Below are 19,802 nucleotides of genomic sequence, written 5' to 3'. Positions count from 1 at the left end.
ATACATAAATCCAAACAAAAATGGCGGCAGCCACGGAGCTGGAGAGAGCAGGATGCTTGAGTTGCCCCCGGCGATGGAGGAAGCCAAGTTTCCACAACCCTGGCCTGCCTTGGACTCCGCTGAAGGCTACAAAGTTTCAATTATGGGAGATAAATAAATCCCTGATACCAGGGCCTCCGCTTGGGTCGCCAGGGGGCGTGGCCGGCCTGCAAACCACCACAGGCCCCTTGCCCAGGCCTCCCCACGCCCCAAGGGAACCCCCACCCTGATCCAGGACACCCTTCAGGGCAAACCAGCCGACCCCCACCCGTGCACCAGGCCTCTATCCTATCTAATCCTATCTAATAAAAGAATAATATGCAAACTGACTGTCACTCCAACACACAAGATGGCTGCCCCATGTGGTCAAAGATGACTGCCCCCATGTGGACACAAGATGGCCTCCACAAGATGGCCAGCAGGGGAGGGCAGTTGGGGGTGATCAAGCCTGCAGGGGAAGGCAGTTAGGGGTGACCAGGCCGGCAGAGGAGGGAAGTTGGGGGTGACCGGGCCTGCAGGGAAGGGCAGTTGGGGGGGACCCAGGCCTGCAGGGGAGAGCAGTTGGGGGGGGGACCAGGCCTGCAGGGGAGGGTAGTTAGGGGCAAACAGGCTGGCAGGGGAGCAGTTAGGCATCAATCAGGCTGGCAGGGGAGTGGTTAGGGGGTGATCAGGCTGGCAGGCAGAAGCGGTTAGGGGCAATCAGGAAGGCAGGCAGGCGAGCAGTTGGGAGCCAGCAGTCCTGGACTGTGAGAGGGATGTCCGACTGCCCATTTAGGCCCGATCCTACCGGGATCGGGCCTAAATGGGCAGTCGGACATCCTTCTAGGGGTCCCAGATTGGAGAGGGTGCAGGCTGGGCTGAGGGACACCCTCCCCCCCCCCGCCCCCGTGCACGAATTTCGTGCACCGGGCCTCTAGTAAACAATAGAGAACCCAAAAGACAGGGCCGATGTGGGCGGGGCAGATAAAGAACCGACAGAAGTGGCAGTAGGTGTGGCAGACTGGAGGGCCCTGCAGACGACAGAGCTGTAAGGGCTGAGCTGTAAGCCGGGAGGTGGGGACTGGAGGTGGGAGTCGGGGAGGGGCTGCACCTGCCCAGCTGGCCTCCCGCCTCTCCTTCTGGATAAATTAAACAGGAGAAGTCTGGGCTGGAGAACACCACGGTCAAAGTGGATGGGGTGGGGAGAGAAGCTAAAAAGAGAAGCGAAGTAAAACGGGAGGAACCAGTCCCGGCAGCCGCAGGCCCCTCTGCTGCTGGCCTCACAGGAAGGCGGCAGACAGACAAAGCTCGTCCCTGTCCCGCCACGCCCAGGGCAAAGGCAAGGGTCTGCTCTTGAAAACCTTTACAGACACTTGAGGCTCAAGAAAAAAGGCCGGGCTCCCGGTTTCCAGTCAGCTGTGTGTGCCCAAGACCACAGACATCTGAGACTTCAACGAGAAGACCGACCAAGCAAACAACGAGCCTGGCGGAAACAGACAATGCCAGAAACAAGTTCACAAAGTAAACAATATAGATCAGTGTCCGCAGAAAATCCAGAGAAGATACTGCACCCGGGCAACCAAAACGGGATTTTCCCTTAAGGGACAATCCGAACACGGAAAGCTCGGGAAGGGTTACACACGTGAGCCTGTAGTTTCAGGTTGATCATAAGCCCAACGCCAGCCAGAGGCCAGCTGCGGGGTGTGCTGTGAACACCAGTGGTGCTCCTGAAAGCAGGGTCATGAGAAACTAGCAAAGTCTGACAACTCATAGTCCAGAGCAGCCTTGGGCAAACTACGGCCCGCGGGCCGGATCCGGCTGTTCTATCCGGTTCTCTTGCTCTCCCCTCCGCTCCTTTACTTTGAATTTATATTAGTTCACACAAACACTCCATCCATGCTTTTGTTCCGGCCCTCCGGTCCAGTTTAAGAACCCATTGTGGCCCTCGAGTCAAAAAGTTTGCCCACCCCTGGTCCAGAGCAACTGCGGAGACCTGGCGACGAACGGGCACCTGACCAAGGAAGGGCCTGGGAAAAGGAAGGAAACCAAATGAAGCGCAGACGTTAGTTCACAACGACGTCTCGGGTCGCTTGGTCAGCTGGGACATCCGTACACACTAACTAAGATCTGCATGGGGGAGACTGGGAGCAGGGTACACAGGAACCCCAACTTTCCTGTAATCCAAACGGTTCTAAATCGATGGAACAAATGGCAGAATAAAGTCAATGAAACCTCAGAAAAACTAACAAGGAGATGAATGCTAGTCTCTCCTGCACTCAAAAGGAAAGGAATAGCCGAAACCGGTTTGGCTCAGTGGATAGAGCGTCTGCCTGCAGACTCAAGGGTCCCAGGTTCGATTCCGGTCAAGGGCATGTACCTTGGTTGCGGGCACATCCCCAGTGGGAGGTGTGCAGGAGGCGGCTGATTGATGTTTCTCTCTCATCGATGTTTCTAACTCTCTATCCCTCTCCCTTCTTCTCTGTAAAAAATCAATAAAATAGATTTAAAAAAAAAAAATGAAAGGACTAATCCAGGAGTTCGAATTTCCCTAGGAGTTCCAGAAGCACGGAGAAAAAACAGAGGGGAGGAAATTACCAAATAAAATTACAAGAAAAATTCCCAGAGTCGAAGAAGTCCTCAAGATCACAAGAGCTCAGAATAACGGATATAAAACAACACCAGGTACAACGTGAAATTTCATTACACTATGGCTGAAGAGCGCACAGCCTCTGAAATCCCTACCCCGCCCCCCCCCCCCACAACCCCTGCCCAAAGGTCCAGGGAAGAGCCAGCGGATGCAACGAGGCGCCTCCCTCTCGGGCAGCAGCAGCAGCGTGTTGCTCCCAGCAGCATTCCCCTTCCGGGGAAACTATTTTCCATCTAGAACCCAATACTCAGCTGACCAGATCAACTACGGGGACAGAAAAAGGCTTTTCCAGGTTCATACAAGGACTCAAAGAACACGAGAGCAAAGCAAGACAGAGGCCAATGTCACAGGGGCCACTCCTGCCTTTCTCCTTCCCAAGAGATGGCATCTTGTCCTGCCCCAGGCAGCCCCCGGACCTAAAGGGGCTGACCCCCCCCCAGCTGGGGTGGAGGGGAACATGCTGGGCTAAGAGAAAAGTGCCCTGACTGCTAGTGATTGGCTGGGAAGGGGTCTGACCTACCCAGGCAAGTAACACACCTGGTTCCTTAGCGACAACATGGAACACTGGGCCAGCCAACCCACCTGCAACCTGCGCACCTCGGACTTGCACTTAACTGAGCCGGAAGTGGTAGTGAGCTGTTGTTTAAGGCAGCTTTAAAGAGTTGCTGATGCTTGATACTCCAGTCTCCCAACTGATAGACACGGGATCCCACAAACAAGGGGTTCAGCAGGGGGCGCAAACACAAGTCCCAGAATGACAACCAAGGAGGCACCACAGGCAGGAGAGCTGAGGAGGGCTCCAACCATGAGCTTCTCTAACGTAGCTGCACAATTAGGAAGGAGAGCTGAGGAGGGCTCCAGCATGAGAGATTCTCTGACATAGCTGCACAATTAGGAAGGAGAGCTGAAGAGGGCTCCAGCCATGAGGTTCTCTAACGTAGCTGCACAATTAGGAAGGAGAGCCGAGGAGGCCCCAGCCATGAGGTTCTCTAACGTAGCTGCACAATTAGGAAGGAGAGCTGAGGAGGCCCCAGCCATGAGGTTCTCTAACATAGCTGCACAATTAGGAAGGAGAGCGGAGGAGGCTGCAGCCATGAGGTTCTCTAACATAGCTGCGCAATTAGGAAGGAGAGCTGAGGAGGGCCCAGCCATGAGGTTCTCTAACGTAGCTGCACAATTAGGAAGGAGAGCTGAGGAGGGCCCAGCCATGAGGTTCTCTAACGTAGCTGCACAATTAGGAAGGAGAGCTGAGGAGGGCCCAGCCATGAGGTTCTCTAACATAGCTGCACAATTAGGAAGGAGAGCTGAGGAGGCTGCAGCCATGAGGTTCTCTAACGTAGCTGCGCAATTAGGAAACAGCGCTTGGCGAATTTTACCGGAGCGCCTGTAAAATGTAGAAGACACAAGTTTTATGCAGTTGAATTCATCAATCTTTTCTATTTCGGTAGTGTCCGGTTTAAGAAATTTTGTCTTCTCCAAGATCGTAACGAGATTCTCCGATGTTTCCTTCTAGCCGCTTTGTTGTTTTATCTTTCCTGTTTGGCTCCATACGCTCAATGTGCTTGTGAATATGAGGTAGATTTCCCCCCCACAGGGAGAATCTAATATCCCCAGTACTTTGTTTGAAAAGACCATCTTTCCCCTTCGTCATGTGACACCATTGTCATAAATTAGGGGACTACTTATGCGCAGTCTGTTGAGACCTCCACTCCGTTCTCGCGGCCTATGTGTCGGGCCTGCGGCCAGCGCTGTGCTGCATCCACGCCTGTAGCTGCTGTAAAACCCTGACGTCCAGGAGGACGCGTCCCGCAGCTTTGCTCTTCCCTGGCAACGCCCGATTGTCCTCGGCCCTTCCATTTCATTCCAATTTCAGAGTCAGTTTGTCCATTTCCACACAAAACAACCAAAGAAAAGCCTGCTGGGAGTTTGACTGAAATGACAAGGACTCCAGAGATCATTTCTGGGGAAAACCACCATCTTTACAAAGCCAAGTGCCAGTGAGTATGTGGCGTGCACTACAGGTGGCCCTGTCACCTGGTACAATCACTGGAAAACTGGCCGCTGCAGTGGCCTGTGACCCGGTAATTCCATTCCTACACTTATACCCAACATACCCAACACAACATGTGCATGCATGCACCCAGGGCCAGGTGCGAGAATGAACAGCTCAAAACGGAAACAAGCTACACATCTACCACCAGCCAGAAGGAATAAATCTTGTATGCACATAAGGGAATACTATTCAAGATCAAATAAATTTACACACAACTACAGGGGTAAAACTCACAGATATAACATCTCATAAAGAACCAGGCACAGCCCTAACCAGGTTTGGCTCAGTGGATAGAGCGTCGGCCTGCAGACTCAAGGGTCCCAGGTTCGATTCCGGTCAAGGGCATGTACCTTGGTTGCGGGCACATCCTCAGTAGGAGGTGTGCAGGAGGCAGCTGATCGATGTTTCTCTCTCATCGATGTTTTCTAACTCACTATCCCTCTCCCTTCCTCTCTGTAAAAAGTCAATAAAATATATTTAAAAAAAAAAAAAAAAGAACCAGGCACAGCCCTGGCTGGTTTGGTTCTGTGGATGGAGCATCAGCGGACTGATGGGTCCTGGTTCAAGTCCAGTCAAGGGCACATGCCCGGGTTGTAGGCTCGATCCCCCGAATTCCCCCCACCCCATAGGCCAGGAGGCAGCCAATCAATGATTCTCTCATCATTGATGTTTCTATCTCTCCCTTCCTCTCTGAAATCAATAAAAATATATTTTAAAAAAAACAGACACAAAAGATTAGGTTGTAGGCTCAATCCCCAGCCCTGGAGGCAACTATTCAATGTGTCTCTCTCACATCGATGTTTCTCTCTTTCTGTCTCTCCGTCTCCCTCCCACTCTCTTACAAATCAATGGAAAAATATCCTTGGGTGAGGATGAACAAAAACAAAAAACAAAATCTACCCAGGAACTGGCAAATGAAAAGAAATATATGGCACAAAGCTCTATTTCAGTTTCTCCTTCCTTTTCTACCTCCAAATAATGGTGAATTAGCAAGTGAGAAGTACTTTGCAAATGCCACCAAAACCTAAGTCTGTATTGTAAAATCTGATTTGGTAGAGAACAGAAATTGGAGATGGCATTTGTAATGGCCTGTTCCTTGTAACCAAATCAACAGAGCGTTTTCTGAGGGCCACTGACCCAGAGTCAGCGCCAGGCGATTAAATCGGCGGCTTCATGTGAACCACTGGGCCCGGCACCAGGACCGGGCACTCGGGATGGCTCCTGGCAGGGGGAAGCTCTTGCCAGGAAAGAGCCAATAATGCACCACACCCAGTCCTGGCCCTGAACGCTCCCCACGGGCGTGTCTGTTCTTTAATTTATATGGTAGTTATCTTTGTAACTAACACATAACACCAACACACATTCGCTGTAACAATTCAAGTGATACAAACGAGTCAATCCAACTCAAAAAGTAACCGTTACCTTGATGGATAACCTCTGCCCTTTCTCAGCTTGCATAAACCTGTCAGTAGTTTGTGGTCTTCAATTTTTATTCTATAAATGTGGAAGTTACCACTACGCTGCAGCTGTCTTACACTGAACTGTTAAATAGCGAACTATGTTGTAATTGCATTATAGCGCGCAATGCTTTCTTCTCCTCCTATAACCATGGCATCTTTCCAGGAAAACGCACGCTGATCGGCCCCCTCCTCCTTAGCCTCACACAGCACTCCCTCAGCAGTTGTGCCGCATTCGCCATGGCCCTACAGACATGCAAAGTACTTCCGTTGTGCACTGTGACAGGTAATGCCACCACCCACCCCAGTCCCTTACGTTACACTCGGACCAGTATTCCGATGAAGCACATTTGTGGTTTGTGTGCGAAGAACTGGAAGGCAGGAGGAAGGGCAGGCGGAGGCGAGGAGAGGAACCCTCCCAGGGCCCCCGCCTTCCATCAGGTCAGTTACCAGGAGGCAGAAGCCCTTCGGCAGCAAATGCTGGGGGGACACCCAGCTCAGCCCACTGAACAAGGCGCAAAAGCCGCTCCCTACGCCAGCCCTCCTCCAACCAGCCCTCCTCCAACCGCTGCCTCCAGCCTTGAGGCAGGAAAGAGGCAACAGTGGCTTCCTGGGAAGCCCGAAGGAGACTCCTTAGTAACAACAGGTCCCACCTGGGCGCCGTCTCCCTGTGCTCGGTGAGGGACTCCCGGGCTGCTGGGCCGGCACAGCTGCGCAGAGGCTCCTGCAGCCACTGCCAGGTGGCTGTCCTTCCCATCACCCCCACTTCCAGATGAGGCCATGGAGGCCCGGAGGGCGCGCAGCAGGCCCAGGTCACTCCGCTGCTCCTCGCTCGGTCACATCCTCTCCGAGCGGAGGCCTGTGCATAGGCTGTTTGCTTATACAGAGATGGTTTCTCACCGACGCAGCCCCACAATCCCCAGTCTCTGATGAAAATGAATCCAAGCAGACGGAAGACAGAGGTGAAATGGGTGAGGTGGTTTAAATCATCTCCCAGAGAGCAAGCCTGCGGCTCTTTATTCTCCAAGCCTCAGGCGCAGAGGGAAACCGGGAAGACACGGGTCACTGGACCACCAGTCAGGCAAGACCGGGGCTTACGTAACAAAAAAGAACCAACCCAGAAATAAGGGCCTTCACAAGCATGCCGCCCGCCCCTGCAGCGAGGGGGGTCGGGAGCGCGCCCTCGCTGCCAACACACCAGCTTTCTTCACTTGCTTTTTTATAACCAGCAGCACCAAGACCCTCCTCACGCGAACAGAGCTCTTCTCAGGAGTCCGTGACCCCCCACTCCAGTCTCCCCCCCATTCCTAGACGATCACAGACGGGCTGCCCCCCTTCACCCTACCAGGTTCACATCACAGAGCACACAGCCCACCTTGCCCCTGCGCCCCGGCTCCCGTGTCAATACCAAACGGTTAGCTTCCAGATCCTTGGCGAGCAGCCCTTGCTGGTTAAATCTGCCCTGTGCCACGGCTAAGAATTACCAATAGGATGTCGGTATTTCCGCGGTGGGCACAGAATTACAATGGTCTCGTTCCCCTGAAGAGGACAGGAAAGGACCAAAGTGATGCTGGAGACCCGTATGTAAGATGTCCTTTACGTACACCGAGAAACATGCCTGTTTTCCAGTGTCACTTCAGGGTTTTAAAACTCATATGCATAGTTAGAACATTCCCGTTAGTAGAAAACTAAACTTTTCAAGATGGTACTCTTTTTTTAAAAAAATACATTTTATTGATTTTTTTACAGAGAGGGAGAGGGATAGAGAGTTAGAAACATCAATGAGAGAGAAACATCAATCAGCTGCCTCCTGCACACCCCCTACTGGGGTTGTGCCTGCAACCGAAGTACATGCCCTTGACCGGAATCGAACCTGGGACCCTTGAGTCCGCAGGCCGACGCTCTATCCATTGAGCCAAACCAGCTAGGGCCGGTACTAACTCTTGAGCTGAAAAAAAGGCCTAGCAGGCAGGCAGGAAGGACTTCCATTTCCTGCTCTGCGGTTCTGAGTATCGGGTTTTCTGTAACAAGCCCGCACCGCCGCTGTTGCATTGTGTTTCAAGTCTTGCTAAACTGAGCAACGCGGCATCAACACCTTACGCCGTTCCTGCGTGGACTGGCCGCCCTGCCTCGTCCACTGGAACTGTCAGCAGCAACGCTGAGCAGGTCCCAACCTCACTGCCTGAGAAGGAAACGGGCTCAGAGGGGTAAACAAGACTCGTTCGAGGTCCCGCTGCGTAGGTGCGAGATGCGGAAATGAACGCTGCTCGCCTGACTGGCTGCGCCCGCCACCCTGCAGAGCCCTTGCACCCGCCAACTGCCTTCACATATACCGCCCAAGACCTCACCGAAAACTCTCCAAGAGTAGAGCAGACGCAGTGTAGGGGGCAGCCAATGACCAAAGCCCTCGTCAGGGGGATGGACCTTGGAGGCAGGGAGGCCCTGGGTTAAGGTGTCTGAGCTCCTGGAGGTGAGAGCAGGGGCTATGTGATTTGGGTCGAAATCCTCAGCATTTAGCACTGAGCTCAGCACACAATTAGGAACACCAACATCTCGTAAACAAACGGCCCCAAGTGTATACATGCCTGCCTGCGGCAAACCCCCAGGCCCTCAGCTGGGGCTGAGTCCAGGAACCGTTAATAGGCACGGTTTTCCCCAGCCCTTGCCCGCGCCAGGCACCGTACAAACACCTCCACCTCCAGGGGGAAGGGTTACTGTCACCTAGTGCAGGAGGAGGTGGCTCCGAAAGAATACTAGCACATCACCTTCATCACCCCGCTCTCAAGGGACAGAACTTGGACTTCCAGGCAGCTCTCCACCACAAAGGGGCCAGGGATGTGGAACGCGCCCCTCGGGCCCTCAGAGGGGCTCGGCGGGAGCTCCGAGGGGGCGGTCTGAGTTTTATCTGCCAGGCTCTTGTGTGTAAAACCTGGAGGAAAACATCAGTGACAAATGCCATCGTTTCAGAGGACACTGAAAATCAAACTCGGACTGGCGTCCTGTGCCTCCCTCCACAAGCCCCGTCTAGTCCCCACATCAGCCTTCACCTGGTGAGGGGCGGAGGGCAACTCCTGCCCCGGCCCCTTCTGCAGGGAAGACCACGGTGAAGTCTGGGACACGCGTGTCCACACGGATCAGAACCTAACATTCTCCACCAACTGCAGCAAGAGCTGGGAAACACGACACCCAGAATGCCCCCAAAAGGCTGTTCGCTGAGCAAGGTCCCGGTCAGAAACACCCACTCACATACAGTTGCGTGTAAACTGACACCATTTTCTGAAGAGGAATTGAGCAGAATTCTTCCCGAAACAATATCCAACTACAAGAGCCAACACTGCAGACACTCTCGACAGGCTTACACACAAATTGTAACTTCGGAGGGAAATTTGGCAGAATTTTACCAAAGTCGCGTGATATCCAAAAATTAGAAATAGCCCCTAGTCCAACAGGAAGTGGGTAAAATCAAGGATCTCCACAAAACAGCCTCTGCAGGTGCTACAGCGGGTGATGCAAGGACCGGCACGGGCTGCCGGCAGGACGCCGAGGCGTTTTACTAAGGGGAGGGGTCCGCGTGGGCATGACACGCAGCATCTTGTCTCCTGGTGGAACCACAACAAGCTCCTTGCGGCGACTTCGTTCCGGAGACTGGAAAGCGCCTGTACCTTTGAACGCAGCTTGAACTTCCCACTTCGAAAAAAAAAGACAAGTCAACTGGGAAAACACGGGCCACGGGATTATGAGCTATTTTTGTTTTCTTCACACACTTGTGTATTTTTTAAAACCTAATACACATTATTTTTAAAACGCTGAAAGTGTGGTGCATCTGTCCCTACTGATATGGAAATGTTCGATAGATGTTTGAGAAGGAAAGTGGCAGTTCGAGGAAGAATAGGATCGTTCTGTTCTTGCTTTTTGAAAAACCTCCCTACGAAGGGCCGTATCTGTGTAGGCTGAGTCTAGCAGGATAAACACACCAGCTGTAAACAGTGGTTACTGCCTGGGAAGCTGGAGGGAAAAGAGCTTTCATTTTTCTTCATGCGCTGGCTTTTCCTTTTTTTGTTACGAGTACATATACGCTTTCTTTTTTAATCCTCACCCGAGGATACTTTTTAATTGATTTGAGAGAGGAGAGAGAGAAACATGGATTGATTGCCTCCTACACCCCCCCCCCGCCCCAACCCCAGGCAGAGATCGGACTCGAAACCTGGGCAGGTGCCCTGACCAGGAACCGAACCTACGCCCCTTTGGAGCACGGGACGGCGCTCTAACCACTGAGCTCACGGGCCCGGGCACGAGTGTGTATGCTTTTGTAATTAATTATACATCAGGGGGAAAATTCCAAGTTATGCTTCGGGACATGGCTCCACCCGCCGCAGCTATTTCTGAACACTCAGCCCATTCAGGCACACAGACAGGCCGGCCGGCAGCAGTGCGGGCCCCTCCCAGGCAGGCCTGGGCTCCTGCACTACCTGGAACAGAGCTGGGCTTTTGAGCTCTGAGCCGTGTGTAAACAACACCTGCCTGAAAAAGCTCGGAGGACACAAAGGAACCATGGAAAGCGCGAGATGACCTCCTTTTTCCGGCTGGCCCCGCGCTGATCCATCCCATCTTTCCTAACAGAGAGATGGTCAACGGGAGCATCCTGAGCCCGCGGCCCAGCTGCCCTCTCTGCCGGGCCGCCACTGGCCACTCTGGACCATTTGCATCATCGTGCTCACATCCCAAGGGCTCTGGCGGCGCTCGGGAAAGCAAGCTGACCCACAGGCTCTCTGGGGCCCATATATTTTTTATTTCAACTTAGAAACGTATTTTTAACCCGATGCACGAAATTCGTGCAAGAATAGGCCTTCCCTCCCCCGGCTGCCGGCACCAGCTTCCCTCTGGCACCCGGGACCCCGGCTTCCTGCGCAGCCCCCGCTTCGTCAGGAAGGTCGTCCAGAAGGATGTCCCGTCTAATTAGCATATTACGCTTTTATTATTACAGATACTGAGGCTTGGCACACAGTTTCCCAGAGGTGCTATTTCAAGTCAGCTACACGTTCCAGAAGGCGTCCTTCACCCCTCGCACCAGCTGAGCTGGGCCTGCCTGCTCGGTGGGCCCCATGAGAGCCTGGTATGCAGCTTCCTGCTCACCCTACACACCTGTGGAAGCGTGTGTGAGACACGGAGCACCGGGAGGAACAGGGAGCAACAAGTCCACTCCATGTGCCCTACTCACTCCCTCCGCTGGGGGACGGTCCATTCAATAAATAAAAGCAAAACTATATTCCTAAATTGTTGCCCACCAATACATGAATGGGTGAGCGTGCCATACCCATTATCTTATTTACGTGTATACTAGAGGCCCGATGCACGAAATTCACGCAAGAACAGGCCTTCGCAGCCGCAGTGGCGGCCTGGATCCCTCCCTCGCAGCCACTGGGGCTGCAGCCCTGGCTTCATCCTGGAAGGTTGTCTGGTCTAATTAGCATATTACACTTTTATTATTATAGATAGATGTGTATAAATAAAATAAAGAGCCGAAACCGGTTTGGCTCAGTGGATAGAGCGTCGGCCTGCGGACTGAAGGGTCCCGGGTTCGATTCCAGTCAAGGGCATGTACCTTGGTTGCGGGCACATCCCCAGTGGGAGGTGTGCAGGAGGCAGCTGATCGATGTTTCTCTCTCATCAATGTTTCTAGCTCTCTATCCCTCTCCCTTCCTCTCTGTAAAATATCAATAAAATATATTTTAAAAAATAATAATAAAATAATGAAATGTTATTCAGCCTTAAAAAGGAATGGAATTCTGACGTGCCACAAATTGGATAAATCGTGAGAAACTAATGCTGGGTGAAATAAGGCAGTCACAGGACAAATACCGGATGATACCACTGACAGGAGATACCCAGAGTAGTCAAACTCACAGAGACAGAAAGTGCAAGGTGGTCGCCAGGGGCTGGGGGAGGGGCGGGGGGTGGAGTTGGCTTTTAATGGAGACAGAGTTAGGGTTGGGAAGATGACAAAGTGCTGGAGAATGATGGTGGTTGCACAATGTGAATGTACTAATGCCATTGAAGTGAACACTTAAAAACGGTTAAAATGATAGCTTTTGTTATGTATCTCTTAGCACAATAAAATAATAGTTTAAAAAAAAACTAAAGCCCTAGCCGGTTTGGCTCAGTGGATAGAGCGTCGGCCTGCGGAACAAAGGGTTCCGGGTTCGATTCCAGTCAAGAGTATGTACCTTGGTTGCGGGCTCCTCCCCGGCCTGGGACCCTGGTCAGGGCTCCTGCAGGAGGCAAACCAATCCCTGTGTTTCTCCCACATCGATGTTTCTCTCTGTCTTTCCCTCTCTCTTCCATTCTCTCTAAAAATCAATGGGAAAATATCCTTGGGTGAGGATTAACAAAAAACAAAAAATAAATAAAGGTGATTAAATGTTAAAAAAAAACAAAAAAAAAAAAACCTAAAGTTGTAAAAAGAGCTCTAAAGAAAAGCTACAGGGGCTAGGAAAGAATCACCGGAGGGTGATGACAAAGTTAGGTTGAGGGGTTCCCAGGTTGAGGGGTCCCAAAGGCCTCTTTACGGAGGCACTTGCCTTCCTCCCACTGGACCATGAGCTCCCGAGGAGCACAAGTGGGGTGTCCACATCTGTGTCCCCGGAACAATAAAAGTTTTAGTCAATGCACGTGGCCAGACTCACATCATCCAAGGGCTCAGCCAGGACTGAGACACCAGGACTTAGCGGCCCGTGGGGGAAGCCACGTGTGCACAAGGCTGAGAGAGCGACGGGGCGGACAGGGAAGCGGGTCCTGAGCCAGAGCTGAGGAGCCACAAGCTCTGCCAGAACGCCGCTGGTGGGAAACGACACGCAGCCCGCACCAAGGTTCACGGCGAGAATGCGTCCCCAGGCTTTGTTTCTCGGAAGGGAATGGGGAACAGTCTAAATGTCCAACAACAGAGGAGGAAATAAATCAGGTCACGTCCTTATCACAGCAAGTCTGCAATCATCACAAATCACGCTCTCAATCATTTAGGGAAATACATTATAACATTAAGAGGAACTATATACTGTCAATAGTGTACACAGTATTTTTTTCTAATTTTGAAAAACCCAGCACGTAATCAAAGGAAATACACCAATCCTTACTGTATGGTGAGGTTACAGGTGATTTGTATTGTTATTCTCGTCTTTATTCTTTTCAGTATTTGGATTTTTTTTTTCCAGTGAAAATGTTACTTTTACAAATGGGGGGGAATGTAATGAAAAGGCCTTGCAAAATGCCTGGCAAATAAGAGATGGTCAAGGAGTATCTGCTGCATGACAGTGACTTAAAAAGCAATAAACAGCGCTTCTGCACCACCACCGCGAGGAAAGGCTGTTGGTTTCCTTGGAAGGCGGGAGGGGGTCCAGAGCCGAGCTGCCAAGTCCGCTGCTGACGGGGGAGCGGAAGGAAGCAGTGGAGCATGTGCAGGCGGCCAGCAACGCAGACTGCATTCTGCCCTCAGACACCCCGTGCTGCATGCAGCGCTTCACAAACCAGGGCTGCCAGGAGCACCCCAGCCCCTGGCTCGGGCCACAGGCCAATCAACACGTCCAGTGAACAACACTCAGCCAGCACTTCTGGCTCCAGGCCCTCAGGAGCAGGGCCCTCCCACATGCCACCACAGATAGGGCAGGGATACCCCGGGCACAAACCCCAGCCTTCGAGCTCCCAGGTAAGGAGGTGGGGGTCGGGTCCAGATGGCACCTTTTAAACCTAAAAGCTAGTCGTGAGAATTTTATTTCACCAGCAAGCTCATCTCTCTTTCTGATCTCCAGCACTACAGGCAATGCCCTAACTTCTTTGTCCAAAAGGACAGAACCAAGGTTCCTAAGGCTACACACGTCTCAGGAAAAAAATCTGAAGACAAAAACCGAGTTATGATTTGAAAAGCAGATAGTCTGGTTGGCCTGGACTGAAATCTGAGATTCGGAGCACAAAAGCCAGCAGGTCTCTGAGGGACACTCCCTTTTCCAGAGGGAAATGTACTGCTTAAAAATCCAGTAGAGATGGGCCCTGTTTAACGCCTGCCCACCCTTAACAAGATCCGTACTTTTGACAGTAGAGAAGCCTCATTATCAAATTTAGAAACACATGTTCTGGCCCACGTGGCCTATTACGGTTTGAAATAGAAACCGATATAGAAATGATCAATCTTAAACGGTAGGGTAAGGAGACATATACCCAGCACACAGCCATTAGCAACGTGAGTCAGTGCTTTGTGCAAGGTGCAAAATAAATAAATAAATAAATCCCAAAAGTACAATAAATTAACCCTTCAGGAAAAAAGAGGACTGGGATTTTAAAAGGGGGTGGTGTGAACAGGCGAACCAAAAGGCATAACCAAAAAAAACACCAAAACAAAAAAACCCATCTGGCCAGGCCCCAGGCCCCAGGCCCCAGACGGAGCTGGAATTAGCTCTGACTTGCCATTCCTGAAATTCCACTCTCCCGGGGTTTTCTGGCTCTTCCTGCTCCAGGCTTTTTCTTTACCCATTTGGGCCTGACGGAGCCTGGGAGCTGTAGGCGGTGGTTGGCCCCCACAATGGGCAGACAAGGCCCGCCCCCCGCCCCCCCCCCCCCCCCGCAGTGCATTCCCAATGCCCAGGTAGTCCAAAGCTGGCTGGGAGGGACAGCGGGTCCATCTCCTTCCCTAACCCACAGCCCACAGCCAGCCCTGACAGGGCCGAATGAAAGCCGATAGAAAGGATGGGCCGAGAGGCAGGAAGGGGTGCAGCCTGAAAGGAGGGCGCGACCCTGGGACGTCTTCAGCCCCACAGCCAGCCAGGAGGCCTGAGGGGGTTACCAGGACATTAAAACACCCTCACCCTAGCCACAACACCTGGACAAAACCAAGGTGGTGTGGGAATGCCAAAAGAACCAACACAAACTTCCCATCAGATTGCAGAACCGCTGGAATCCAAGCAGTCTCATTTACAAACGAGCTACAGGTTTGGCCCAGGGGTAGCCGGGTCTCAAACTGCACCCGCAGCCAAGACTGGGGTCAGTCTCCCCCTATTAGCTGCAGTCCTTCCTATGGCCTCCAGTAAACAGCAGACACCCCTGTCTGGCTGGGCAGTATCGCTCTCCTAAGCCATTCTGGGGCTTCCAGGCGGGGGAATGGTCATCATGACACCAAAACATGAACCGGGGCCAGGATTTGGGGAGGGAAAGTCACAAGGGCCATCAACGAGGAGAATTGGAGAAAAAGACCAGGAATTAGGGAAAATAGAACCAGAAAACTAGGTAACCACAAACACAACAAACATTTTTCATCACCCCCTATGGATAGAAGCACCTTGCTACAAATAGGATGTGAGGCTCCCGAGAGCCCCAGCAGATTCATTACGACGAGGCCTAATTATCCCCATTTTACAGAGGCAGGAGCTGACCCAATGCGGCCCAGAATCCAGGCTCCAAGAGACATCCTTGCCCAAACAAGCAGAGGGTCCCCAATGAGTCTCCGCCACTCCCCGAGGAAAGCAGTTATCCTCCAAGGCAGAACCCCTGGGTCTCTGCTTGTTGTCCTCGGTCCCTTGTACTATCCCAGCTCTGCCTTGAACCGAACTGTAAGAACGGCTCAGAAGGGACAGGCCCCCCTGATCCAAACACAGGGACCGAGGACCACATCACTGCGGTCTTTTTTTTTTTTTTTTTAATATATTTTATTGATTTTTCACAGAGAGGAAGGGAGAGGGATAGAGAGTTAGAAACATCGATGAGAGAGAAACATTGATCAGCTGCCTCCTGCACACCTCCTACTGGGGATGTGCCCGCAACCCAGGTACATGCCCTTGACCGGAATCGAACCTGGGACCCTTGAGTCCGCAGGCCGACGCTCTATCCACTGAGCCAAACCAGCCAGGGCTACCTAGTTCCTTCTTGAGGGCTCCCCAGTGCCATTCCCCATCCTGGCCTCCCCACAGAGGCCCAGCCCTGAATCATCAAGTGGCCATTGCTATTTTGTGCCTTGAATTCCTTCTCCCTTGACCAGGCCTCGGCCCAGCACCTGTGGCTGCAGGGCAGCTGGGCTCTGGACGGCACCTCAGGTGGCTAACTTCCATCCTGGGACTTGATGGCAGTTATACGAACCACTGCGGAACCCCAACTGTGTGCCAGGCCCTTCACCATCTTCCCGACCAGACCCTCCGAGGTGGAGAATGCAACGTCCCTACGTAGGTCACTGACGACTGAGAGAACCCCCGAGCTCCCTGACAGAGGAGGATTGGCACCCCAGAACCTGGGCCTCCCCAGTCCCACCTGACACCACAGCGCTGTGCACAGACAAGCCTGAATGGCTTTGGAGAAACCCTGCTAGGAAGGACTGCGAGTGGATGGTTACAGAAACCCAACTGGATGGTAATGCATAAAGCCACATAAAAACGCTCGTAAAACCCTAAAGGAAAAGGGAAATCGCAGGCACGGTGAACGATCCTGTAAACCCAAGGCTTCTAAAAGGTTTCTCCCAGGCAGCCATTGAGCAAATGACACACTCAGAGCGCCTCCCAGCCCCCCTTCTCCCACTCCTTCGGGCGGACCATTCCCTGGAAAAACACCTCCTCCTCCAGCCGCAACGTGGGCTCGGACCTCCCACGATATTTACAAAGAGCGAGAGAGAAAGAAGGGGGCCCTCGCGGCCCTGCGTTTCCAGCCGCCGCTCCTCACCCAGGAGGGCAAGGAGGGCAGGGGAGAGGAGGGGAGGGCCGGGGAGAGGAGGGGGGAGGAAGGGAGGGCAGGGAGGAAACCCAGCGCAGAGCCGCCTGGCAGACCCCGAGCAGCGACATCCTGTTTATTAGTCAACATCTCGGCAGCAGAGGCGCGGCATTTTCCCAATAACCCCTTGTGCCCGCACTCCGGCCGCGGCCGCGTCGGCGGCGGTGACCCCGCACACAGGCCAGCAGCCCCGGCCACCAACCGCGGTGACACTCAGGGGGACGGCAGACCCCGCGCCCCGAAACCGCCCAGCGGCCGCCGCCCCCCCCGCCCCGGCCCTCGGCCCAGAGGGCCGCCCGCCCCCCGAACCCCACCTCGGCGGGTGGGGTGGGGGCCGGAGAGCCGCCCCACGTCCCCGGACCACACGGCCTTCTCGGCCGCCGGACCCCGGGCCGCCCCGCACAGCGGCCCCGACCCCGGGGACCGCGGCGCCCGGGCCCGGTCTCCCGGCCTCCGACCCGCCGCCGAGCCCAGGCCGCGCGGCGCCGCCACAACAATGGCGAGGGCCCGGCGCCCGCCCAGGCCCGGCCTCCGCCCGCAGCCCCGGCCCCGCCGGCGGCCCAACGGCGACAGCGCGGGGCGGGCCGAGGCCCGCGCGCTCGCGGACAAAGGTCGCCGGGCCCGGGCCCCGCTGTCAGTCAGCGCCGCCGAGACAAAGCCGGGTCGCGCCTCCATCTTAGCGCCGCCGCCGCCGCCGCCCCGGCCCCGCGCCCGCCCCGGGCCCACCTGGTCTGGTTCCGCGGGCGCGACGGGGCCGGGTGATGGCGGTCGGGCGGCGATCGGGCGCGGAAGCGGCGGGATGGCGGCGGATGGCGCGGCGGCGGCGCGGTGCCTGCTCCCTCGCTCCCTCCCTCCCGCTCGCTCGTCGCTCGCTGGAGCCTCCGAGCCTGTGTCTCGCCGCCGCCTCCCTCTCCTTCTCCCTCTCCCTCTCCCTCTCGCGCTCCGCTCCCCGCCCCCCGCCGCCGCCGCCCCCGCCTCCCCCGCTTCCCCCGCTCCCCCGCCCGCAGCCGCCGCCGCCGCCGCCCGCGCAGCGCCCCCTGCCGCGCCCCCCGGGATCGCCGGCGCCCCCCGGCCTGAGGGGCTGGGGTCCGGGGCGGGGGTTGAGGGCGGGGGCCGGAGCCGAGGGGAGGGGGCGAGAGGAGGGGCCGGGAGGGTCAAGGGAGCCCCCTGCAAGTGGAGGGGTTCGGGAGGCGAGGGGAAGGAGGCGGGAGAAGGGCGCTGGGGCTTCGGGAAGGGGCGCGCGGAGCGAGGGGGGCGGAGGCCGGGAGGGGGAGGGGCGGGCCGGAAGCGGGGGAGCCGGGGCGAGGGGCCGGCAGGGGGTGGGGGGCAGGGGGGCGAGAGCCCGGATCTCCGCCCCTCCCCCCTCCGAACCGCAGCGCCCCCGACAGACCCGCCCGGATTCTGCGCGGAAGGAAACAGATGCTGCACTGCTCAGTGCGAAGCAAGGTGGTTGCACGCACTGTGGGCGCTCCGTCCCCTCCGAGCGAGGGAAACGCCAGGCCCGTCCCCCTCGGAGCGTGCGTGTTGGTGTGACAGCCAAACAAAAGGGCCCGGAGGGCGCTCCGCTCTGTCTCCTTGGCCGTCAGGGGTCGGTCGGAGGTCAGGAGAGCTCCCTGGGGTCTGGCTTCCTATTCTAGATAAACTGGCACCTGGAACAGTAATCTGAAAAAGCAAAGACAAAAAGCCCAGCCGGTGTGGCTCAGTGGTTGAGCGTGGACCTATGAACCAGGAGGTCAGGGTTGGGTTCCAGGTCAGAGCACATGCCGGGTTCTGGGCTCGATCCCCAGTAGGGGGCGTGCAGGAGGCAGCTGATTAATGCTCTCTCATCACTGATGTGTGTCTCTCCCTCTTCTTTCCTCTCTGAAATCAATAAAAATATTTTTTTAAATAAAGAAGAAGGCAAAGACAAAACGGAAGGTTGCTGGGGCAAGTCATGGGCGCCCCCTCTAGCACTTGTCCGTACCCCCTGTGGCGTGGCCTGTCTCATTTCTACAACCTTCGAGAAAATGGAGACCAAGAGGTTAAGTGACTTGCCCAAGCCACACAGCTCGAGCTGGGAGGACAGCTAACCTGCTTCAGCCTGGGTAACCGCGTTAGGGTCCGCCAAGCACAGTGCCGCACGCGCCAGGCCCTCACACATGTTGGTTGGTTTGTTGAATGGAGGAAGGAGTGTCTGGCCCTTGACCTTCCTGGCTGTGCAGTAAGGACCCTGGGACTCGCTCACCTTCTGTGACAAGCGGGAACCTGAGAAAAGCCTGGGCACCTTGGTGCTCTGGGAGACAGGGGGACGGATTAAAGGGGCAGGGGGGAGGTCAGCGAATGCTCTGCTCCTCGGGGGACAGCAAGGGCTGCTAGGTCCTGGGAGTGAAATGACAGCAGGTGCCCCACTTGCACCCCAAAACCCTAGGGTTTTTGTCCCGGGCTCAGGACACCCTTTTCTTCCTGCACTTCAGTGGGGTGACAGCCACGACAGGGGCCTTTTACTGAGCACCTCTTACTGAGCACCTCTTCCGGGCAGCGTGCTAAGCCCTTTACAGAGGTAACTGCATGCGTGGGAGATGGTTCTTACCGTCCTCACTCAGTGGATAAGGACGTTGAGGTCAGAAGGTCCGTGGCCTGAGCCAAGGTCACATAGGACCTGGGTGGTGGAGCAAGGATTTGAGCCCAGCAGCGCCAGCCTCAGAGGTCTGAGCCTTTCCTAGAGAGAGGCAAGGCCGGGATGCCGGGGTGGGGAGGGGGCCGTTGACTGTGGTCTGAGGCTGTCAGCCAGGGCTGGCTCCTAGGGTTTCTCCAGGGTCTGAAGGCCCCCCTCCAAAGCACCCCAGAATGAGGACCCAGAGAGCACAGAGGGAGGAAGGGGGAAGGAGAGAGCAGAGCATGGGTGCTGGAC

At 55.0% G+C, this 19,802-nt stretch overlaps 1 protein-coding gene across 7 annotated transcripts in view; it reads right to left on the bottom strand.

Annotated features, from left to right (window-relative positions):
- PRRC2B (proline rich coiled-coil 2B) overlaps nucleotides 1-17,856 on the bottom strand; it is an 80,577-nt gene extending 62,721 nt beyond the window's left edge. For all 7 annotated transcript variants that reach the window (XM_080670324.1, XM_080670328.1, XM_080670325.1 and 4 more), the window contains exon 1: nucleotides 17,639-17,856. The gene's annotated coding sequence lies outside the window, so the exon portion shown is untranslated. The remainder of the gene's footprint in view (nucleotides 1-17,638) is intronic.
- Nucleotides 17,857-19,802: the final 1,946 nt, after the last annotated feature.

This window comes from Plecotus auritus (assembly GCF_963455305.1).
Source record: "Plecotus auritus genome assembly, chromosome: 5".
In the NCBI taxonomy this organism is placed as follows: domain Eukaryota; kingdom Metazoa; phylum Chordata; class Mammalia; order Chiroptera; family Vespertilionidae; genus Plecotus; species Plecotus auritus.
Note: the sequence above shows the minus strand (reverse complement) of the source record. Positions and strands in the feature narration are given on the sequence as shown.